Raw genomic sequence first — 25,259 nt, 5'->3', positions numbered from 1 at the left:
CGTAGGGCTTGCGGGCGGGAAATTGAAATTTTCGCCCTAGGGCGGAAAAGTGTTTTATACAGAAGTTTGTTTTTATTAATTCTCCTTTTTTTCCTTACAAGTGTGATGAAAAACATTGTGTGTGCCACGGGCGGTAAAGAAATTCCGAACTCGTGAACATTTTAAGCCCTCGCTTCGCGTCGGGCTTAAAATTGACACTCGTTCGTAATTTCTTATTTCCCGCCCTTAATACACAATGTACTATTAGATGTTTACAGTACATCTGGTGCTCCATTACGACACCCTGTGCTAAAACAAGCACATTACGTAACTACGTCGAAAATTTAAAGGGCCATATGTACTGTAAAACGTACGATACACGTGCGAATAGGTAATTCGCAACTCGTGTCGAGTTAAAACGTGCGCGAGTGATGTGACAAATTGTAAATGCTAACACATACAATATATTTTATTTTCAGTTACAAATATCGTTCAATGTGGAAGAAGAGCTTCCTGACAAAACCGTCGGTCGAAGAATTGTCGCAGTTAGTTACCATTCGATTCGATTCCTCACATTTTATCCAATAAAAGATTGTATGGAAACTTTAATATTAATATAGATACTTTTAATTTTTATTATGATTATTTGATTGTTTTATATTTTTTACTTATTTTTTAATTATTTTAATGTATTATTATTATTGTTTACAATCTGACGATCTTTTTGTGAATTCATGTTATTTGGAAACATTATGACATTTATGACATTGTTAAATATCATGTAATTTTAATCTAATCTAATCTAAACTATATACATAAACGCAATATTTCACCGACAAAATCGCAATTTTCTTGTTTTGTTCATACTTCAAGATGGACTCTTTGTGACCTTGACGTCACGGTCACATATCGTTTTGTTCGGGGCGTTTCGCGAGTGAAGTACGACTGTCGGACTTTGACTATCATTTCTGACTTTTGTATTCCTTTAATGCAATGGATCCCATATAGACTTTTGATCCTAAAGACAAACCTGATCGATTGATACCATAAATGAAAATTAGTCATCTAGCCTATTATCGATAAGTATATATGTTTTTCTTCATCAAATTATCAATAATTTTCATTTTTTAGATTGTTCCCTCTATAAACTCCTAATAGTCTACCTTGGTGCCAAATTTCAAGTTTCTAGGTCAGCTCGAAGTGGGTTAGGTTTTTGATCTATTAGTCAGTCAGTCACAAAAATGCCGGTTTTAAAACGTTAATTTATGAATAACTGTTAGAGCTACGTTTACGAAATTTTGTATTCTAGACAAGATAAGGGGCTTGAATAAATGTGCAAAATTGCATGTGAGTAGGTAAAAGTGGTACTTAATAAAATTAGCAATAGGAAGGATCAAGAAGTTGTTGCAGCCAGAATTAAGAATTTACCAAGGAGAGGACATGTCACTATAATATTTTAATTCATTTTAAAATGTCATTCAGATTATCAATAAGAGTTTCTTATACCGTATTCGAATTAAAAGAAATATTTTATTAATTATACAATTCTCTCTAGTTTTTGCTCGTATTTAGTATAGAACTAACTAATTATTCGTATAAAATTATTTATCGTAGAAACACTCGTATAGTTTCAAAATAAGCTATTTTATTTTGTTGGCATTGTCAAACCCATTGACTATTTTTGTTTTGCTTTAATATATGGTCAGTCGTAAAAGTATTAGCGTCAGCAATGGATTTATATAATGTATTTCTTTAAAAAACATGATATTTCATGCTAAGTAACAGAAAACAGTCAAATATTGTACCGGAAATATTAGTCCCGAAAATCCCGAAAGTACCGGGAATTTAATTCTGAAATCCCGGTTCTTTGCTTGGCTCTAAATCCCGGGAATTCCCGGTACTTTCGGTACCGGTATTTCCCGGGAGCAAACCCTAGTATGTAAGGACTGTAGGTACTGTAAAACGTTGTACGATACATGTGTCAATAGGTAATTCGCAACTCGTGTCGATTCAAAACACTCCCTTCGGTCGTGTTCGAATTTATCGCCACTCGTTTCGAATTTCCTATTTGCCGCACTTGTAAACGTAATGTAGGTAAGTACTATTACAATATGGTGCTACTTTACCGCATTTATTAGTGCGATAATTAGCACATTACGTAACTATGTCGAAAATTTAAAGGGCCATATTATGTACTGTAAAACGTTGTATGATACATGTGCGAATTACCTATTTTTCGCACTTGTATCGGTATGCCCTAATTTTTTAATAAATATCGATGATATACCTGCACAGTATACCTAATAAATAATGATATTATAGAAAACTTGCAGTCATTAATTTGTTTAAATATAAACTGTATTTACCCTTATAATTAAATATTATTGAAATAAGAGTTGACTTCATTAAAATGAATATTTAATTTGCACTATGTTTCATTTATTTTTCCAATTTAACTTTAACGCCATCTATGAGATGCAGCATGTTTTTTTTCAGTATTTAGTAATACGTTTTACAAATCAGTGTCCTGTTAGTTCATTTAAGTCGCTACTTCTTGCGTGGCGCTGTTGTATCGTCATTGTATCTAGGGGCGGGATGGGTGGCGTGAGGGGAGGCTCGATTGTAGATTTCATTTGGGTACGGGAACGGCCTTAATTTATATTAACAAAAGAGAAAATTTAAACAATTTTTTAGTTTTTAAACGATCGTTTAAACTTAAATTATAATTAAAAAGTATTTGATCGTCTTACAGAAGACACCCGGTACCTATATGAGTCATAAAGCCTAGTTGTTTAAATTATTGTCACTATTTGCAGTTTTACGAACGCATTTCGTAAACCGGGTGAAAATACGAGTAACACTCAAATTGAAAACTTTACCACATATGGTCAAGTAATAATCATTTTAGCAGTAATATTCATAATTAACTGAATGCAAGAAATCGTGAACGATTATCAATTGTATAGAGAGCACGCGCTCGAACCGGTAAAATGTTATGTACTCGTACAGTCAGCAGAGTAAATAAACTCACTGTAAAATTATTTATTTACTGACAGTATATATTTTTTTTGTTTTTATACCTATCTTGATTTGGGTCTACTTTTTCATGTCACTCGTTGTAATGGTTTACGTCTTGAAAATTTTGAAACATTGCAATTCACAAAACATGCATTATTGCATATCTCTTTTAGGTCAAAGTCCTTTCCATATTTTTTAGATACATACTATTTTAGTAGATAGTTTATGGGATACAAATTTTTTTCTGATAAAATGTGCTGTGATGTTTTCTGGTTGATGGAAAGGAATAAAAAAAGAAAAGTTCATAGGTACCTTTTAGTTCATTATTGTGCAGTAAGTATATTAAATTCTAATACGCATGATATTTTTTAGAAAAGCATGCAAGAAAAATTGAAAACCATGATATTTTGGAAAGCTGATGCTACCGTTGATTGTACAATCGTAATAAACAAAACAAACTCACAACCCTTCTGTTCGCCGTTGGGTAAGGCACGCTTTCGAAAGGCAGGTGGATTTCAGAAGTCTTTAAAGTGTTTTCGGCTAACTGCTCAAAAGGGCGTAAAGCACACGTAATGAGGACTCAAATACGACGTTTTTTGTGAGTCGTCGCGTCGGTAACCTACATACGCTTACCAACTGTTAAGTATATTTAACCTGTATTATTTAATATGGAAAAGTCAGCTTTATAATGAAAAGAGTAAATTCCAATATTCAGTGTATTTCACAGGTGTGAAAAGTTTTTACGTAGTAATGTACATATTTGCAAATGTTTTTGCCAAAACTACGGCTTCTTTACAAGTGTAGGATGGCTAATGAGCCATTTATATTTAGAACTATACATAACTATTAAATTAAAAATGTATAACCCCTTTACGCAAAAAAGCAGATTGATTTTTACCAATAAAAACATAGCTAAAACCCACCGCAAGGAAACTTGCTTTCATGTAAAAAATCCGCATTGAAATCGGTCCATCCGTTTGAGAGCTACGATGCCATGCATAGACAGACAGACAGACAGATAATGGCGTCAAAAGTATAACACGACTCTTTTTGCGTCGGGGGTTAAAAACCACGGTGTTCTTTTTCGTATAGCACAGTCAAGTGTAAAAAAAAATATGGGTGCGCTCATCTTACTCAAAAATTTGTCCCATAGCTCTTATGTCAGCGAATTAAGAACTATGGGACCTATTTTTGAGCAAGTTGTATGCACCCATATTTTTACCTTTGACTGTACATTAGAAATTAGAAAATGTAAAAAATACTCTTGACGTGTATAGTCTGATCCTTTTTAGGGTTCCGTACCCAAAGGGTAAAACGGGACCCTATTACTAAGACTTCGCTGTCCGTCCGTCCGTCCGTCCGTCCGTCCGTCCGTCCGTCCGTCTGTCTGTCACCAGGCTGTATCTCACGAACCGTGATAGCTAGACAGTTGAAATTTTCACAGATGATGTATTTCTGTTGCCGCTATAACAACAAATACTAAAAACAGAATAAAATAAAGATTTAAATGGGGCTCCCATACAACAAACGTGATTTTTGAACAAAGTTAAGCAACGTCGGGAGTGGTCAGTACTTGGATGGGTGACCGTTTTTTTTTTTGCTTTTTTTTCGTTTTTTTTTTGCATTATAGTACGGAACCCTTCGTGCGCGAGTCCGACTCGCACTTGCCCGGTTTTTTTACTTTTGCTGTGACTCCTCCTTTTTGGAAATAGATTAAGAATTTAGATTTGCGTAATCAATTCGAATCTTTTTTAATGGTTAGATATTTCAATTCTTTATACTCTTGTTTTGCTGATGCTACATAAAAATTAATTACATCCAGTGCAGTGCCCTTCGACGACACAATATTAATTCTGCACGTAAGCAACCAGCTGTATCAAATATTGACACTTGTATCGGGCACCGTGCGAGTCAGCTGACGGGCGGTGTCGGGTGTCGTCGCTGGTGGCGACCACACAGCGGTGGGAATCACCGCAAATACCATAAGAAAGTGTTATAAGAAGAGTAACACGAGTAAGTGTTACCTATAATATTAAGAGATGACTGATCCGATTTAGCTCATATGTAAATCGGATGACAATGCAATATTATACAAATTTTATTTCGTGTTAACGAGGATTTCGTCTTATCGAGGTCAGAGTTAGCGAGGTTCCACTGTATATATTTCGGGGATCTCGGAAACGGCTCTAACGATTTCGATGAAATTTGCTATATGGGGGTTTTCGGGGGCGTTAATCGATCTAGCTAGGTCTTATCTCTGAGAAAACTCGCATTTTAGTATTTTATATGTTTTCCGAGCAAAGCTCGGTCTTCCAGATATAGAAGTTGCTAAGCGGGCGAGGTGTTCAAAATCACCTTGACACGCTCTTATTCTCTTAACAATAAAGCCGCGTCAAGATAATTTTGAACACCTGGCCCGCTTAGCAACTTCTGCTGCTGACTGTATATTGGCGGTTAGGTCCATGTTTTACAGTATTGACGAGATCTTTGCAAATTAAACAGATTTTTACAAAATTACCATGCATGTAACTTTACACTTTTTAATGATGACATTTTTATTACTTAATCTGTACTTTTCTTTGTTGTTGGTTTAATTAAGTGTATTTTTGGAATTTTCTTTATTGACATGTCCCGCTGTTATTTTATAATTTTAATTATGTGCATGTAGTAGTTTGTAATATATTTTTAACACAATATCATGTTGTTATAGAAATAAATAAATGAATGAAAAATGAAATGAAAATGTGACTCTTAAAGGCTGACCTTCCAGCGACGCTACAAATGCGCTTAAAATAAGCATAATTATATTATAACAAAAACTCCAACCATATGGACAGATGGCGGGTATAATTGTACACCTGATTTGGCCTGACCCATCTGACAGGTGTTCCAAGGCTGTTGACGGAGTCAGCTGATTTTACACACTTGTTTTCCTATTTTTTGACCTTATTTGAAAGCAGAGTACAGATGTAGCGCATAATTATTTTTCATCGTACTTTCACGGAAACGTTCGAACGTGTCTTGCTATTTTAGTCACTTTCGGTACAAAAAGTACTGAGGTGAGGTTGACTGCAGTAGCATGACAAATACGAACGTTTGCGAGAAAACACGATGGAAAACAATTATGCTCTACATCAGTATCTCGGTTCCAACTGTCTATTGTTTGAAATCAAATGTCAACAAAGCTCAGGGGGGCTTAGCTAAGGACTCTCTGTCGCACTAATATGGAAGAGTGATAGAGAGACATTACCGTTTCGTTTGCAGAAAACGAAACGCTAGCTATACATAAAAAAAAATGATCCTTCCGGCCGGTTTCGACCAAGGCGACCACTTCGACTCCTAGTTAGCTCGGCGCTCGTGCGCCCGAATATGGCTGACGTAGCCGATCTTTAAGGTGAACCCCCGCGCACATTGAGCTATACATAAATAAAGTATGGAACATACATGTTTTACGTTACGTTTTAGGTAGAAGAGATTTTTCCCTTATCATTATCACCCACACCGTGGCTAATTTGGCCCACCTCTGTGGGTCCATGCGGCAGTCATGGCCGGCCCAGTCCCATTTCAGCTTGGCTCAGGCGGATATGGCGGGATGACCTGGACGGTGGACGCATATCTCAAATCTCAACGATTGGCTGGAGATTGCTCAAAACTGAGACGGATGGAAATCGAAGGGAGGCCTTTGCCCAGCAGTGGGACACCATATAAGGTTGTTATATATAATATAGAGTTCGTATATGTCAGAGTTGTTGTGTGCGACCGTTTTAGGGTTAACGTACCCAAAGGCTAAAAACGGGACTCTATTATTAAGAATCCGCTGTCCGTCTGTCACCAGGCTGTATCTCATGAACCGTGATAGCTAGGCAGTTAAAAATATCACCGATTATGCATTTCTGTTGCCGCTATAACAACAAATACTAAAAAGTACGGAACCCTCGGTGGGCGAGTCCGACTCGCACTTGGCCGGTTTTTTTACTTAACATTTACCTATTCAAAATTAAATAATTAAATTATAAACACATCACATTGCTAAATCAGTGATAAAACCAACTATAAGAAAACTGTAAATAGAAATATACCGATCATCTACATATTAATTTTTGTCCCATACGCCATAACTTGAAAAATGGCCTGTTAGTTTATTTTTTCCTTATTAGTCGGGTTGGCGCCGACCGCACCGGGCAGGTGTGTCGGCATCTTTCATTCAGGTTTATGGGTTTAAATACCTCGAGCGTACTTTGAACTCGATAAATAATAACTTATTAACAGCGAGACAGCAATGATGCACCACGCAATTCATATGCGAAAGTTTTGTATCTTGTTAAAAATCGTAATTTGGTATAAATAAGAACATTTTTATGGATTTTTACTTGTTTTTAGAGTTGTCTAGTGCTGTTGTGATTGCTACAAGCTAGAAGATTTATACAAAACTGCCCAATGGGACAGTGATATTTATGTTTTTCGATTGTATGAATATTTTATACTTAGGCACTCACGTTTGACGAATTTCAGCATATAGATTTGTTTAAGTTGTGGGAATGCCAAGCATTTATACCGTAAGTATATAAAAATGGCGAATTTTGACGCCAAAATCAATGTTCACAAAAACACACTCGTTTTATTTATAGTCTGTGCGTTGCTCTACTAAAATTGTCGCATGTGTCCCGTGTACAGACACCAACACTCTTAACTGGCCATCGGTGAACCCTGAACCTTATGCCTATTGTAATAAGGTTTACGAACTGTCAGATAACAGTATGGGCGAGGGTACTTACTGTGAAGGTTTTAGCGTCAAAATGCATGTTTTTTAAAAGCGCAGCCGGGTTTATTATTGCTCTAGTCTAGTAAGATTGTCACGTGTAGGTCACCGTCCGGTCGGCGCATACCCGCCGAGCCTTGAACACGTCGGACAGATGCGCACGCGACGACAGGTGCGGGTTCGGCGCCCGCGCATGCCCAAACCAAAAGCAGCACAGTTTATACGAAATTAACTGACGCTTACGACATTTTGGAATGGATGTCGCATATAAGACGCTTAGGACTTGTATGTGCCAGAGCAAACAGCCTGACTTATATGGAACTAATGGACGTATAAGACCTTTTAGTATCACGTTATTTTAAGCGGAGGAGCGCCTCCCTCGCTCGTTTTCAACTTTCAACCCATAGGGGATGAAACGGGGACAAGATATAAGTATCTTATGGCTTATTCGAGGTGTTGTAATAAAACCTATCTGTATGCCAAATCTTATCCAAATCTGTTCAGCCATTTTCACGTGATAAAGCAACAAAGTACAACATACAGTAACTGAAGGTAGAATATTTCTTGTATTTCCATATAGGAATACGGCGGCAGTTGTACACTCTGCGCTAGTCAAATCTGTGCAGCATTATTATTTATTTATTATTATTATTTGGAGTCTTACGTGTCCCCCTGCTGGGCAAAGGCCTCCACCCAATTTCTCCACAGATCTCTTTCCAATGCTGTGTCTGGCCACTCCTTCAAAAAGGAGTCTATAGTTCATCCCGCCATCGCCGGCGGGGTCTGCCAACTCCCCGATTTGAGTTTTCAGCATTAGAATATACATATTATGGACTCTATAATATGTACATATATATCTCGCTAAAAGTATGTCTATCTATCTATCTATATTTTATTTAAATATTATTTATTATAATCTGTCCATTGAGTTTTCGGGCCGTTTTTATTGAAACGCCCGGTAATCCGGGTCACGCCCGCGGCGACTGCAGGTGCCGCGAACGGGTTATAACAACATAGGTATTAATGAAGTACATATTTATACTATACAGTTTTATTTTTGAATTAAGTACTTCAACAATGTAATGATAGGTAAACCATAATAACCATTGAAAAATGATTTTAATCTTCGATTGACTCCTAATACAATACACTTGAATGTCAAATACTAATACCAGCAGTTCTACACCTCCACAAGTCCAAGCCACAATTGCAGGTACTTTTCGTAAAAAAGTTTTAGAGAGACCTAATTCGCCTTAAAATTATTGGTACCGTCTTTAGTAGTACACATACAAAACTCTTAAGGGGCCCACTGATTAACAGTCCGCCGCACGGTATCGGACTGTCAGTTGTTCGGAACTGTCCAAATTTTGTTCTATCTGACAGACCGATACCGTCCGGCGAACTGTTAATCAGTGGGTCCCTTTAGAGCATTTAGTAACTGGACATGTCATCGCTGTCATTTTCTTTACGAAAAAGTCTGCCGATTTTTGCCGGGGAGGGGACGTCAAATGTATTGCTATTTCTACACGATTTGTACGTAACGTACAAATAGCCATGTCAGTCCATACAGAAGTTTGCACAATTGTGCAAGGTTTTCGGCAGAGGGGTAAGCTCTTAATGGCGACTCCAGTTATTGAATGCTCTAAGTACAAAACTAATACAAAAGAAGGATGATTGGGTAGTGAATCTAATTGTCATTAATGTCATTATACTCATTTTTCAATCTTTTATTTAACTTGCAATAGTTGTAATGTTTGTATGTTCGTGTCACATGTTGCAAGCATTAGACCCACTTCCCGTTCTACTGTGCTGAAATTTCACATGAAGTTGGGTGACAATACATACTCGTATGGTCCCATCGAGCTGATCTGATGATGGACACAGAAGGTGGCCATAGGAACTCGTGATAAAACAACGCAATCTAATTGTGTTTGGGTAATGTTATGTTAGAATAGGGTATTTTCCTCTACCAGTAAAATCAGTTACTTTTTTAGAACTATCAAAACGATTTGCTAATATGGAATTTATATGAAACATTACACCGTGACGTCACGGTCAACGCACCTACTTTTTAGGGTTCCGTACCCAAAGGGTAAAAACGGGACCCTATTACTAAGACTCCGCTGTCCGTCCGTCCGTCTGTGACCAGGCTGTATCTCACGAACCGTGATAGCTAGGCAGTTGAAATTTTCACAGATGATGTATTTCTGTTGCCGCTATAACAACAAATACTAAAAAGTACGGGACCCTCGATGGGCGAGTCCGACTCGCACTTGTCTGGTTTTTTATATTTCTATCCGATTTATTAAATAGAACTTTTGTTTAAAAATAACTCCTTTCTTTGTTTTTCTAATAATTATGTGGTGCTATATTTCATCCATGGTGTAAAATAATTTATATTAAATACAGTATAATACCCTATTGTCTCGACGAGTATTACTTGCCTGTTGAAAGAAAATTACAATCACCGATACTTGTATTATAAATTGAATTTTTAACCAAAACCTTTCAGTAACTCATGGTACATAAAACCAAGCTTCATATAGTTAAGGCTTCGTCACACAGGCGAGTTTTCCGGGCGGGGCGTGAGCGGCTTTTACATATAAAACGCTCACTCCCCGCCCGGATAAAGCGCCTGTGTGACGGACTATTTAAACGTTGATACGAGTATATACAACTAATTGTTGACAGACATTAGTATGTTTAGGCGTCAGTCGGTCTGTTCCGCCTGCCTGTATATATGTATGTCCATGTCCGTCTAATGAGCTCAAGGACCTGAATTGAATCGCAACCATCGGCATCCGATCTGCCTACGCTGTCATTAATATGTACACAATTAGCGCCTGCCCTGGCGTTCACTTAACGTTTGTTGTTGTTAATGTTGCTACTTGGAAATTTCTCTATGTTTATAAGATCAGACTTGATACACGATTTTGACTATGAGCTAAGTTAAAGTTATGTTTGTAAATGACTTTTCGAAAGTTCTTGCAGGCCTAACTAACTATTTTGGCTCAGCGATTCAAAGAGAATCTTGGCCTCTGAAACGAGAGCGCCACCTGTCCTAATCCTGCGCAACTTCCTGCCAGTTACTGCATGACGCGAAGCTGAAGCAGATCCGGCGTCACACTGTCTTCCCAGCGATACCTGGGCCGACCCACCGGACGCCTACCAGTCGGTCGTCCCAAGAACGCCCTCTTGACAGCCCGGTCCTCATCCATTCTGAGTAGGTGACCGAACCAGCGAAGTCTGTGGGCTTTTACATGCCTACTTGAAAAATAATATTTTGACTTAACTAAGATCGTTTTCACATTTTATCAAACATATTCGGGGGTCGAAATAATATTAAACAAACCCTACCTGGAATCAAACCCGTAGTTTCATTAGAAATCATTCCATCGCCTTTGCTTTACACACTGGTAATAATTTACATACAAATATGTATGTATCAGTGTCGCCCATTAACGCGGACACACAGACACACATACAGATAACCGGACAGACGGCACGACGCCGTGACGATGCATTCCTGACCGATAGTGATACTTCGTTGTAGTCACATATCTTCATAATACACTTGGGATAAGGTAATAGTTATTTGTTTTAGATAGGGTAAAGTTGTTGTTTAACCCCTTGTGTTAATATCGATACTTTGGTATACTACTCAAGAGAAAGTTTCCAAAATTGGAAAAGTGTAGTTTTGATCGTCGCATGGGTTTCAAGACTTTCAAGGCACGAGGCGAGGGTAAACAAACTTTGCTACCGAGTGAAACACAATTTCTCAATATAAAATGACAATTTGAATTTGTATGAAATTTTTATGCGCATGATTTTTCTATTTTTGTATGTTAATTTGTTAATCCTTGATTAATTAGCATGTATATTTATTATTTTGATAATGTATCTGTTTTCTTAGTATGTAAGTGAATTAGTCTGAAACTGTAAACTTGCATTGTGTTCAATAAATGAAATGAAATTAAAATCGTCCATTAAGGGAGTGAAAAGGGGTGGATTTACTATGGAACTAGAAAATCAAAGAACTATTTCTACGACGATATCGCGAGCAACTGAACAGCTATGTAGTATTTACTATGTAGGTGGTTAAATTATGACTAGACTCTAATAAGCTGATTTCCAGTCCAATTTGTACAGTCACCACACGGGATTGTTATGCCATTTAGGGTTCTTGCTAAATTGGAAATTCTATAGCGTAAGTATTGAACAACCAATTTAGCTAGGACCCTAAATGGAGCAACAATCGCGGACCGTGATGGTACTAACATACTAAAAATCTTACAGAAATTGATGCTTACAAACTTAAAGAACGTAATTACATTAGAACGGACAGTTTATTTAAACAGAGTAATTAAGTAGAAGATCGGAATGTGTCCGACTCCGTACACAGACAGATACACATACATACGCGGAGATATTTACATCAGTTGGAATAGCTTGCATACCGATGCATACGTTGTTCCCTATACTTAGTATACCTAGAGATGAGAGATAAACGTTGACTACTACGAGAGTATTACCATATTTTATAAAGTGTTTAGCAAAGGTATTGTTTTTTTTTTATTATTATTTTATTTATTATTTATTTATTTTATCATTCCGCACCTCAAAAGGAAATACAAAAAACCGGCCAAGTGCGAGTCGGACTCGCGCACGAAGGGAACCCTTGCGCAGTACCATTACCATTAAATACACAAAAAACGGCAATAAATCACGTTTGTTGTATGGGAGCCCCACTTAAATATTTATTTTATTCTGTTTTAGTATTTGTTGTTAGGTATAGCGGCAACAGAAATACATCATCTGTGAAAATTTCAACTGCCTAGCTATCCACAGTTCATGAGATACAGCCTGGTGACAGACACACGGACATCAGACAGATAGTTAGGGTCCCGTTTTTACCCTTTGGGTACGGAACCCTAAAAACGGAACCCTTATGGGATCACTTTGTTTGCCGTCCGTCCGTCCTTATCCATAGGTATCGATACATTCCACGACTCTTCTCTTTCCGCACACACTCTACCTAACTTGTATTTGGTTGTATCAATAAATCTAACTTCCTCTTTAAAAAACAGCTTTGAATTATCATAGAATGTCTTTTACGTATCAATTATTCAATCTGAATAAAATTTAGTGCAATGTAGTTTCATTTACAAATGATTTATCCATTTACACTCGTCCTCAATGAAAAATTAACCGCCACGGCCTCGTGCAAACAATTAAAAAAGTAACCTACAATAAAATAAATAACTATTTTAAAAGAATATCGATGGCCACGTACACATACTTAAATATTAACCCTGTTTCGCACTTACCGCCGAGAGCCACGTCAGGGCATCTACTACTTAATATTCTATATTGTCAACCCCATTTTATAAAAAATAAAATTTTTACTTCGAAGCCAAATCTTTACGAAACGTATTCAAAAGTAAATAAGGTTTATTTTAGCTTAACAGATATATAAAGGCAGAGTCTAATGAGTGTTTAATTCAATAAACAAGATAGTTTTCAATTTTAGAGTATTCCATTTTGAGTCTTAAGAAACCTAAAGAAGATTGATATTCTTTTAACATTTTAAAATAAATATACTACCTTTTTAAAGCATTTAAGGTTATTTAGTATGACGTGGCTGTTTCAACGTTTATTTGGGAATTCAATCGTATATAATTTAGTTATATTTTACAGGATTGTTTTTAAGGGCGTGAAAAGATAATAGACAACAAATTGGTATAATTTTAGGGGAGGGCCGGGACACGTGGCTTTGCTTGTTGGAAATGTTTTATGTATTTCATCATTCTACATTATTTCTTACAAAATAGTTCAGTAACACAAAATGATTTTAATATTGGCCATACAGAGTTAATGCCATAACAAAAGCATTTAATTTGAGCATATTTTTTCAGATTTTATAGCAATATGTTTTCTGAATTGCTGGCAATTTCATAGTGTCCGGCGTTTATTGTAAAGATTAATGACCAAATATATGTTATGAAATTTTTGATGATTCTAAACTACTTTTTGATATTTTTTTATTTATAACTATCTTCTACTTTTTCCTTATCAGAAGACGATACCGTTTATGCCCTTAAACTGAGCCCTACTATTTTTGTTACATCCTGTATGTATAGTGCAATATTATATACCTTTGAACGAGCAATTCTTGTATATTTATTTATTTATATATTTCGGGGATCTCGGAAACTGCTGTTCGATGAAATTTGATATAGATATGGGTGTTTTCGGGGGCGAAAAAACGAGCTAGCCAGGGGTTATCTCTGTAAAACGCGCATTTTTGAGTTTTTATTTATACGATTTCCGAGCAAAGCTCGGTCTCCAAGATATTAATCTGAATATTTTAGATCAGTGATCGAATCCTCACCTAGATCGATATTCGACAGTTCATCAACAGTGTCGCGGCAGACAGTGCGTCGCACGCGCAGACGCGCACGCACACTGAATATTTATATTATTGATATTGTTCGTGAGACTCATTTACATTGTACCTGGAACGGACGTGCTGCCGAATTGTGATTAAATATATTATGTTTGTGTACTAACATAGGGGTTGTGCACAAATCACGCGAGGTGTTTTCGGCTACCTTTTGACCCCCTCCCCCCCTCCCCCCTCCCCCTTGTTGATATTTGATGAGGTTTTTGGCTACCCCCATCCCCCACATAACCTCACGTGTATTTTTTTTTTAATTTCCATCCGACCGGTCAAGACCAAGCGCTCCAAAATTTCGTAAAATAGACTCGCTGTTTAACGAAACCGAGGAAAAGTATCTACTCATGTGGTAGGTATTTTTACTTACTTTCGTTCACTTTCGAAAAATACACGCGAGGTCTCCTTATACCCCCCTCCCCCAACGTGATCTGGCGTGATTTTGTCGTGCCCTCCCTCCCCCCCTATTGAACCTCGCGTGATTTGTGCACAAGCCCATATTAGGTTTTTGCTGGACCGGCCAACCGGCCATGTCTACCGCATCCACCCACACTCCCACAGGGGTCGACCAAAAGAGCCACAGGCTCAGGCGGAGATGGCGGGATGACCTGGATGTATGGCGCTCAGCACACTGGATGCGATTCGCACGTCGTTCCGATGTGCAAGCGGGATGTCGCTATAATACGTGCATACCGTTGTCTCGCACAACCATCCGAGCGACGAATCTATCCAGTGTGCCAAGCGCCTGTATCTTCACGGCTGGCCAGAGATTGGTCAAAACCGAAACGGAGAGAGGGAGGCCTTGGCCCATCAGGGATAGGCTATTAATAAGTAGTATTAATATATTATACAGGTTTTTTGCTTACTCTTCTTATTAGATCACATGAGATAATTCCCACAACATAAAATTAAATGTATTTGGCTCCAACCCTAAAAAAAATCTCATTGCTAAAAAGAAGTCTAACTAACACATTCTTTAAAGCAACTTTTTCTTCTTTTTTGTCTTTGTTTAATCAAAACCGAACCGAACAACTGTACGGTTACCATCAGTTTGTCACTGACATAAACGCCGTCGAGAATGTAATTTACTTTCTATACATCTCGCTCGCACTCGCATACAGTGGCGGATTTCCCATAAGGCACAGTAGGCCCGGGCCTAGGGCGGCGAGAAATTAGGGGCGGCAAATTGTGACAAAAAATTCGCTGATGATAACAAAAAATAACTCAAAATTAGGCCAGGCAACGAATTCTCAAAAAAAAGGTACAGAGGGAAATGCTTGAAACACAATTTTTGACTTCGTACCTAACTTTATTTGGATTATCTAGGAGGTGAACATATATCAAAATTCCCCGGCCGTAGCCCTTGAGCCGGGGGAAGAGAGGGGTTTGAAGGTCACATTTTTCGGTTTTTCGCTTATATCTCGGAAACTATGCGATTTGGAATTTGGAATTCATTATACAAAATGAAAGCTGGCTAAATTTGCTACAAGCTACAAGTTTTTCGATATCTACTTGTGCGCGAATCGCGGCGCGAAGCCGCGAACGCGAGTGTGGCGTCGATTTCGCAAATTGTTGACGCCTTCGCGCCTTGTTCTCCGTTTTTAGGGTTCTGTACCTCAAAAGGAAAAAACGAAACCCTTATAGGATCACTCTTGCGGCTGGCTGTCCGTCTGTCACAGCCTATTTTCTCCGAAACTACTGGACCAATTAAGTTGAAATTTGGCACACATATGTAAGTTTGTGACCCAAAGATGGACGTGTAATGTAACGTAAATAAATGAATTTTAAATATGGAGGCCATTTTTGGGGGGTAAATGAGAAAATTAAAAAATAAAGTTTTTCAAACTATATCGTGTTACATATCAAATCAAAGAGCTCATTGTAAAAATCTCAAATATTTTTTTTTATAATTTTAGGATAAATAGTTTAGCACTTATTCAAGAAAATAGGCAAAAAATGATATAGCGGCTGGCTATATTTTAATTTTAATATGCTGGCTATATAGTAATTTTGCATTAAATTTCCTTCAATAATATTTTCACGGTGCTCACGAGGAAAGGAACCCGAAATATTTTAACAGTTTATTACTGATCATATTTAAATACCTACTAATTTGTCCTTTAAACTTCTCTGGAATTCGCTGGAGGCCAAAAGAAGGAAAAAAATGTTTATATGAGTGTTTATAGGTATAGCAAAAGAAAATGTGTTTCTTATGTTTTTTTTTTTTGATTTTTTGAATGTTTTTGTAGGTACATAAAAAGCCAATGTTATTGGTAAAACTGTCACTTAAAATGAATAAGTATTTGCTTATTTTTTTCGTAAAACCTATGTTCCTATGATCATGTCACAAGGACGTATAGATTCTGAGATATAATAAGCGAAAAACCAAACCCCCCTACCCCCGCTCAAGGGGACTTTTGATATGTTCACCTCCTAACGAGTCCAAATAAAGTTACTAAGTTAAAACTGTGTCCCAAGCAGTTCCCTCTATACCTTTTCGTTGCCTGACCTAAATGTAGTCAATATGATGGGTGCTGATGCTGAGAAAGGGGCGGCTACAAGGCCTGGGGCCTAGGGCGGCAAAGACTGCAAATCCGCCACTGCTCGCATATTAGTGCAAACGGGATGTATAGAAAGTAAATTACGTTCTCGACGGCGTTTATGTCAGTGACAAACTGATGGTAACCGTACTGGTATTTGGTTATTCTTAACTGACTCGAAACTCGAAAACTTAAAAGAGTCATACTTTAACAATTTTTAACGCATTGATACCAAAAACTGCAACACTTGAGCACGGGCATTTTAAGAAAGAAAATAAATTTTGAAATTCTATTCCGAAATTCCGATGTTCCATAATGATATTCCGAAAGATGTGAAAATTAGGTTTTATTAGAATAAGAATAAGAATGATTTATTGCAGTACTGTGTACATTTGTGGATGGTAATCATGATACAATTAGTTTCAACAGTTACCCATTTCGGGTATGCAATACTTAAATAACTTATGAACTAAACTTAAATAACATTGCAAAGATAATTACATACCAATTAATGCTCAAAATATTCTTTCAGACTATAAAATGTTTTATCTAATAGCCAGTTTTTCAACCTTACCCTGAATCGGTTGTCTTCAAGTGCCTTAATATCAGCTGGAAGGTGATTAAATAATTGAATAGCTGTTACAAAAGTGCTCTTTTTGTATATAGACGTGTTTGTTTTTGGTAGTATAATGTTATATTTATATTGAGTCCTAGCATTGCACTTAGTTGAATTATGAATTATGAATTTTAAATTAAAGTTCTTAAAAACTACTCATTTCTAAATATTTTGGTTTTTGTTTTTAAGTACCTAATTACACTACTAGCTCAATTTTAAACATACGATAAGTACACATATGTCTTCTTCTTCCTCGCGTTATCCCGGCATTTTGCCACGGCTCGGCTCATGGGAGCCTGGGGTCCGCTTGACAACTAATCCCATGATTTGACGTAGGCACAAATTTTTACGAAAGCGACTGCCATCTGACCTTCCAACCCAGAGGGGAAACTAGGCCTTATTGGGATTAGTCCGGTTTCCTCACGATGTTTTCCTTCACCGAAAAGCGACTGGCAAATATCAAATTATATTTCGTACATAAGTTCCGAAAAACTCATTGGTACGAGCCGGGGTTTGAACCCGCGACCTCCGGATTGAAAGTCGCACTCACCGCTAGGCCACCAGCGCTTCTACGATAAGTACATAGTAATAAACATAAATGACATAACACATCTACGTTTAAGATGAAAGCTCCTAACATCACAAGCTTTGTAAACAGTCCCGGGTTCGATCCCCGCGACAAATCCGCCGTCACATCCGGTGGGGATAATGCACTTTTTCTGCAAGTGTCGTTAATAAATTATGGTGATAGTAATCTTTAAGCATCGATCGTGTTACAGATTTTTAAAAAAGGTTAAAATCAGAATTTAAATATTCATTCAAAGTATGCTTGTTACATTATGCGGATGCATGTTTCTCTATATTTTTTCAAATATTCCTATCTAAGTTTAACTGAGTTTCTACTTAGGGGCTATTCATAAATTACGTCATTTCAAATTAGGGGGGGGGGGGGGTCTGGACATCGGATGACGGTAGCATGAAGTAGAAGGAAATGGGGTCATTTGAAGCATGATTTTTGGATGATTATAGGGGGGGGGGTCCAAAATCGTCAAAAATCGATGACGTAATTTATGGACAGCCCCTTAAGTACATTCAGCAGCAGAAGTTGCCAAGCGGGCCAGGTGTTCAAAATGATCTTGACGCGACTTTCATTAAGAGAATAAGAGTGTGTCAAGGTAATTTTGAACATCTCGCCCGCTTAGCATCTTCTGCTGCTGACTGTACTCAAGGGCAATAATAGCAGGACACTTAGCAAGGGAATTTTCATAAAGTGGCTTATCACCCGATCGATAGTCAGCCGCAGTGACATATAACCTCCATTCTTGAGGTGCGAAACCAGTAATTTACCGGCCACGTGGTAATGCCCGCTTTCCCGGCCTGCCGATACCAAGCCGCCACGTCAGCCATACAGTGCATATTTAATGCGGTTGCGAATAAAAGTCGATGCAATTTGCGGGTAATTATAGAGGAGGCCAGTAATGGGAGTAGGGAAAAATATTACTATCGTTTTATGGAATAGAAAATTTATTATCTGCAAATAGAGTCGGATAATAGGTGACTATGGATGGCATTTGCAATGATTATGTGTGGCAATGTTATCAATAATGTCACACTTCTATGAAAATGGGACATTAATGATGACACTCCTTCACTTTGGTTCTGTTCAAGTCGGTGCAAAGTTAGGTTAGACGGACTCTACTCGACTTTCATAGTTTAGAGTTGGACTAATCTAACTCTGCACAGACTTAGTAGTGCCAGCATGTGGAGGTGCCAGGACGTTGGTCTAATATTTGTCCATGTACTTGTTTTATAAAAAAAAGCGCTGGTAGCCTAGCGGTAAGAGAGTGCGACTTTCAATCCGGAGGTCGCGGGTTCAAATCCCGGCTCGTACCAATGAGTTTTTCGGAACTTATGTACGAAATATATATCATTTGATATTTATCAGTTGCTTTTCGGTGAAGGAAAACATCGCGAGGAAACCTGCAAACATCTGCGAAGAAATTCAAAGGTGTATGTGAAGTCCCCAATCCGCATTGAGCTAGCGTGGGGACTATAGCCCAAGCCCTCTCGCGCATGAGAGGAGGCCTGTGCCCAGCAGTGGGACGTATATAGGCTGAAATTATTATTATTTATTACTTGTTTTATAACTTATACTGGGTCAAGCAGATCTTGTCAGTAGAAAAAGGCGGCAAATTTGAAAAATGTAGGCGCGAAAGGATATCGTCCCATAGAAAATTTGAATTTCGCACCTTTTTCTACTGACAAGATTTGCTTGACCATCTATATTTAATAATCAACAAACATAAATAAGTTTAAAAAGCTATCTTCCCGATCTTGTCAAGTTGAAACCTGATTTCACAATACACTATCGAGGGGAGACCGTGCCAGAGCGGAACACCCGACACTTGTTGTAAGAGTGAGCGGGAGGGGAGTATTTTATTTGAAAGTAACCCCTTTTATAGTTACATGGGGGTAGGACCACCGTGTCAGGTTGACAACACTATATATTTTATGTGGAGCGTTTCCTATGCAATTTAAACACAAGTTTTTAATGTAACTATTTGTACATTTTTTCATTACATATTATATTCATTCATTCAAATTACCTTGAACAGCATTTGCCGTGTGTGAAGGAGCTCCGTCTTGTTGGAACACATAATATTCATTCCAAAACATACATTTTGATTTTGGGGCAACAATCTCCTCCAAAATCTCGGTTTTATAGTAAAGTGCGTTAATTTTAACGCCTTTATCTATAAATACTGAAGGTAGTTTACCCCTCTAACATACCGCACCCCACACCATGGCCAATGGTGAGCTCTGGAACCTAGGTATATTTTCTGGTTGTCCGGAATGTCTTCTATCCGTGGTGCCCACAATCGATCATTTTGGGTTCTGTTCTAACACAAACAGTTTCTCGTCAGAAAAAACAAACTCGTCACCTGCGTGCCAAGAAAGTATTATGTTAGATCTTTGCACTCTCTTTTTCTTGGTCGCTTCGGAAATGCCATGTACTTTGCGTTTTTATTAAGCATGGCATCCAAGATCCACCCTCAAAATAAAATCTCCTCTCTTCTGCCTCGCGTTATCCCGGCATTTTTTGCCACGGCTCATGGGAGCCTGGGGTCCGCTTGACAACTAATCCCATGATTTGACGTAGACACTAATTTTTACGAAAGCGATTGCCATCTGACCTTCCAACCCATATGGGAAACTAGGCCTTATTGTGATTAGTCCGGTTTCCTCACGATGTTTTCCGTCACCGAAAAGCAACTAGTAAATATCAAATGATATTACGTACATAAGTTCCGAAAAACTCATTGGTATACGAGCCGGGGTTTGAACCCGCGACCTCCGGATTGAAAGTCGGACGCTCTTACCACTAGGCCACCAGCGCTCACCCTCAAAATAAAATAATAATTAAAATAAGAATTTGATGGCATGTAATGCGTATGGCTTTAGAGCCAAGGTAAAAAGATTTGGACTTATTGGACACGGTGTACATCAAATTGTGTAAAAATATTTTTAATAATGTTAATATCGAGAGAGGAAAATGCAGTGTACGTTTGCATGGAAAAGCGGTTTCGGGGCGCCGGTCGTCCACTTTCGTCTTAGACTCTTAGGCCAATTTAAAATAAAAAGAGGAATGCCCTAAGTAGTCACATTGCCAATACAATTACAACTTAATGAAGGTCTTTATAATGACATGTACCTATTGGATTAAATCGGTGTTTATTAACTTGTTATTTCATGTATTTTTAGAAGCAAATTTATTATTCGAGACGATGTAAAACTTCATAAACTGAGTTTTTAGATAATATGACAAAAAAAATCCAAAATTTTAATTGTTTCGAGTCGCGAATTCGAGTCGCAAGTGAGTTTTTTCACTTTTTCTTTATTTCTTATTATTGTGGTATCGTTTGCCAGACGTATCTTTTTAATACTTACAAAATTTATTAGGCTGCGTATCCACCAGAGATGTGCGAGGATGTGTAGCGAGGGATGTGTTTGCTATGAACCAATAGAATCACTTTATGTTTGCGCTCAGCGCAGCTCTATGTAGTGGATGATTTCAACCGGTTCTTAACAAACACATCCCTCGCTACGTGTCCTCGCACGTCTCTGGTGGAAACGTAGCCTAATTAACCAATTTTGTATTAAAAAGAAACTTCTGGCACATATGCAAACGATACCACAATAATAAGAAACAAAGAAAGGAAAAACTCACTTGCGACTCGAAACAGTTAACATTTTCGAACCTATGCACATTTATTGTCATTTTATCTAGCACGAACAATAATAAGCTCAGTATATATATTAATAATGAAACCACTTGTATGACAATTAAAAGACTAACTTCGATGAAATAATCATCCGGCACGCGAAGACAGACCTACAATTATTTAGTTTAATAATTACCTGGACTCATATATAATGCAGTAACGACGTACAATTCATTACTGACTAACGGGCACGTTACTGGCCGAGGCCAAAAATGGTCTATTAATTTACAATATGATGTATATCAACCACAGAGCCTAGTGAAGATGACAATCATACATCGACAAACGCCAAATAAAAAAAAAAACGTGAATTCAAAAATATACAACGATTACGGTAATAATAAAACGCCTATTCATTTTAATAGTAGATTTGCTCTGATATTTTAATGTTTACATGAAACTATGCATCGTTTCCACGCAAAGATACCAACTTATCATTAAGGAGCTTTTGGCAGCTTTTTCAAGCGCCCTCTCAAGCGTCGGCATCAAATAGATAGTGACGAACAAAGTGACCAATTTCTATCGGAACACAACCTTATTTCTATGACAACGGTGTGTTACTATAGTCTGTATCTTTTGGGTATTTAAATAAAAGTAAACAAAGTCTACCCTCAAATGGCTCCTTTTGCCAGTTGAGGGGAGAGGAAAACATTACATGATCAAATAATGTAGGTTAAAGTCAGGTCGTTCAGTGACAGATCCAGGCGGTTTCGAATTTGGTTGGTTAACCAATAAATGTTACAACTACCCGAAAATGTACAAATTGTTTGTTTACTTTTATTTAAATACCTAAAGATACAGACTATATATAGGTATTTGGCCATTTCGGGAGTCAAACTATTTGATGCTGACTGTACCTCTTACTGAAAGAGACACATGGTAATACCTTTTCTGAAACCGTCACATAATTCTGACACGCCCTTAAACATTACAAAAGCCGTTTTCAAACATATTGCATAAGTTTTAGTCACATGTTATAATATTATTATATTATTCTATAATAATATTATCGTTGGCGAGACGTTATCTCAACTCAATAGAGTGACTCGCCGTGTTATAATAACTAAAACTGGACTAGTAAAGTGCATTGGGGTAATTTCGAAACATATACAGATAATTTAAAAAAATTGAAGCACTTGATAGGTGCCAACAAGTCCTTACTCTAAGAATCTTAGTAAGAGAGTTAAAAGTGCATCTAGTTTAGAATTCGGGTAAGGTAAACTCGGGTAGCCCGGATGATCTACTAGACTTGACGCTCGATGCTGTGCAGTGGTTGCAAAACTTGGATGTTGCCTTATAAATAAAAATACTGTGTATACAATTTTTGCCTATGTGACCATATCGCCATACGATTAAATAAGTTTAGAATTATCAATTTAAAAGTAAAAATATACAGGCTGTAAATTTAGTCACCTGCAATAATTTACGGGGTGAATATATAGGTCATACTGAGCAACTTTTACTATGGGACCAACTCCGAAATCGCTAAAACAAAATTTATTCTTCCATACATTTTGGCTGGCTGATGTTGAAATATTGTATGGGAGAGTCAATTTTACATTACAATATGTATGTAGAGCGTCTTGGCTTCAATGCAGCTATCTAATAACTTTAACTTAAGTAGACCTGTACTCCAGTCAACATAATATTTTAAGGCATATTTTTAACTTTTTAAGTTTCAAGTACGCGGAAATTGCTATATTTTTTTGCAATTCACGTCATTGTTTTAGAAGAAAAAATAAATGTTATTTTTCCTGAAAATTAAGCATTAACACTTACAAGCCCTGTTTCAAAGAATGTATGAAACTGATATGAAAGCATCCACCTAGTTTCGAAGATTATAGAGCCACCAACAATGGTCATACAAAACGTTTTTTTTTTTCTAACGCTCGCCTATGCGTATCCATTGTGCCAAGCGTGCACCACCACAAAGAAAACTCACTTTTTGCTCAAAAAACCACTGCGAATACCAAAATATGCACTAGCAAACCGAAATAGGGAACAAAGATATTTTATAAACAACAAATAAAAGATATTTAAGAAATTTATAATAACTAAATTAAAAAAAAAACTAAAAGACATCAAATTGTAGCAAAAATACGCAAAACGGAACGTTTAAATTTTAGAAACACTCTTCTTGTTGGTCGATTTTTTTTTAAATTTCCGAAACACTCAAACTTGCTGGCTGAAAAACTTACACTCATCACAATTCGAAATTCAAATCACCGTCCTCACTGCACACAGAATCAGAAACGAAACGTAAACACTAGGACAACAGGAGTGTAGTGGCTTAGTTTAGGTATAAACAGTTTGATAACGTTTAGTTACATCACAGAAACTTTGTACGTTCATTGAGCGCGGGCGACGCGAGCGGGCGGTGCGCACGCCTGAGGCCGACTGCCGCTCACTCGCTGTGTTGCCAGACGGGGGATTGGTTACCCTAGCTAGAATATCGTCAACATGCAAAAAAATATGTTTTAATGTCAAGCTATATAACTCAGCATGGAATTTGCAATAAGAAAGTGTGGCAATGTCATCATTAATGTCAAATTTCTGTGAAAATTCTTTGTTTTGTTTAAGTCGGTACAAACTATAAAGTTAGCATAATAGAGTCTAACTAGACTCTGTATGGGAGCATTTGTTTATAGCTTTATCGTATCGCATGTTAGTGTTACTTTGATTAGTGTCACTGAATAAATTAGCACTATGTGTTGTTGGCAAAACACAACAAATTAGAGCATCAACAGTCAAGTATTAGGACTCTATAAAACAGACATATGTTTAGATGGTGTACAAGAGAGGATCGTTTATTGATTTTATTATTTAATATATAGTTTGATTAGACAGTTGCCGATAAACGAAATAAACATTAAAGGTAAGTATTACAAATATAAAAAAAATAGTACTTAGTCATTATACCTACAATGCTGGAAGCCTCTACATTTTTAACAATGATAGATAAGTTGGATGAAACTTGTTTAACACTAATAGTAAACAATGGACTTATTAAGTAAAAATACGTGATTTATCGCTGTTCTTGTATCACCGCCGTGCCCTATATTCAAACCAATAACATTTCACAACACGTCTTATCGTATTATACTGACTTTTTGTTACTTATAATTTAGTAAACTAACCTACAGAAATTCTGCATATTTTCATTATTGCACAATATATTACCCATAAGTATATCGTTTTCATAGCTGCATTTATATATACAATACACACACACACACACAGTTTGGACGTTTGCACGTTTTGGTAACAGGAATTATTTTCACAAGATACATAATTTTTTACACTCTTAATTTTTAAGCACTTCGCAGTTTTCACGGTCCCGATCAATTTCTGAGTTTCCGACAAATTACCCCATTGTAGGGTAAATAAAAGCTCTCCCCGCTCTGGCAGCCCCGCGCCGCGCGACGTTGCCGCTCCGCCGCTAAATGCGCGCTCAAGAACGCGAACGTTACTATAATGAGGTTAAAGTTTCTGAACGCAACTTTTTTTTTCTTAAATTTCAGTGGCTTAGGCGTTCATCCTTCGGCCGTATTTCATTCACGTTTTATGAAATTCGTTTTACGTAAGCTTTTTAGGATAAAAAGGTACACTG

General features: G+C 37.3%; 1 protein-coding gene across 13 annotated transcripts in view; it reads right to left on the bottom strand.

Annotated features, from left to right (window-relative positions):
* The window catches only part of LOC134802928 (protein daughterless), a 182,602-nt gene that overhangs the window by 50,821 nt on the left and 106,522 nt on the right, over window positions 1–25,259 (bottom strand). For 10 of the 13 annotated variants that reach the window (XM_063775656.1, XM_063775648.1, XM_063775644.1 and 7 more), the window contains exon 1: window positions 23,848–23,992. The exons of 2 other annotated variants lie outside the window; for them this stretch is intronic. The gene's annotated coding sequence lies outside the window, so the exon portion shown is untranslated. Of the gene's footprint in view, window positions 1–23,847; window positions 24,071–25,259 lie in introns of those variants that run through there. One more of the 13 variants, XM_063775645.1, reaches the window with a different exon arrangement.

The sequence above is a fragment of the Cydia splendana genome, chromosome 25 (assembly GCF_910591565.1).
Source record: "Cydia splendana chromosome 25, ilCydSple1.2, whole genome shotgun sequence".
Classification (NCBI taxonomy): Eukaryota; Metazoa; Arthropoda; class Insecta; order Lepidoptera; family Tortricidae; genus Cydia; species Cydia splendana.
Note: the sequence above shows the minus strand (reverse complement) of the source record. Positions and strands in the feature narration are given on the sequence as shown.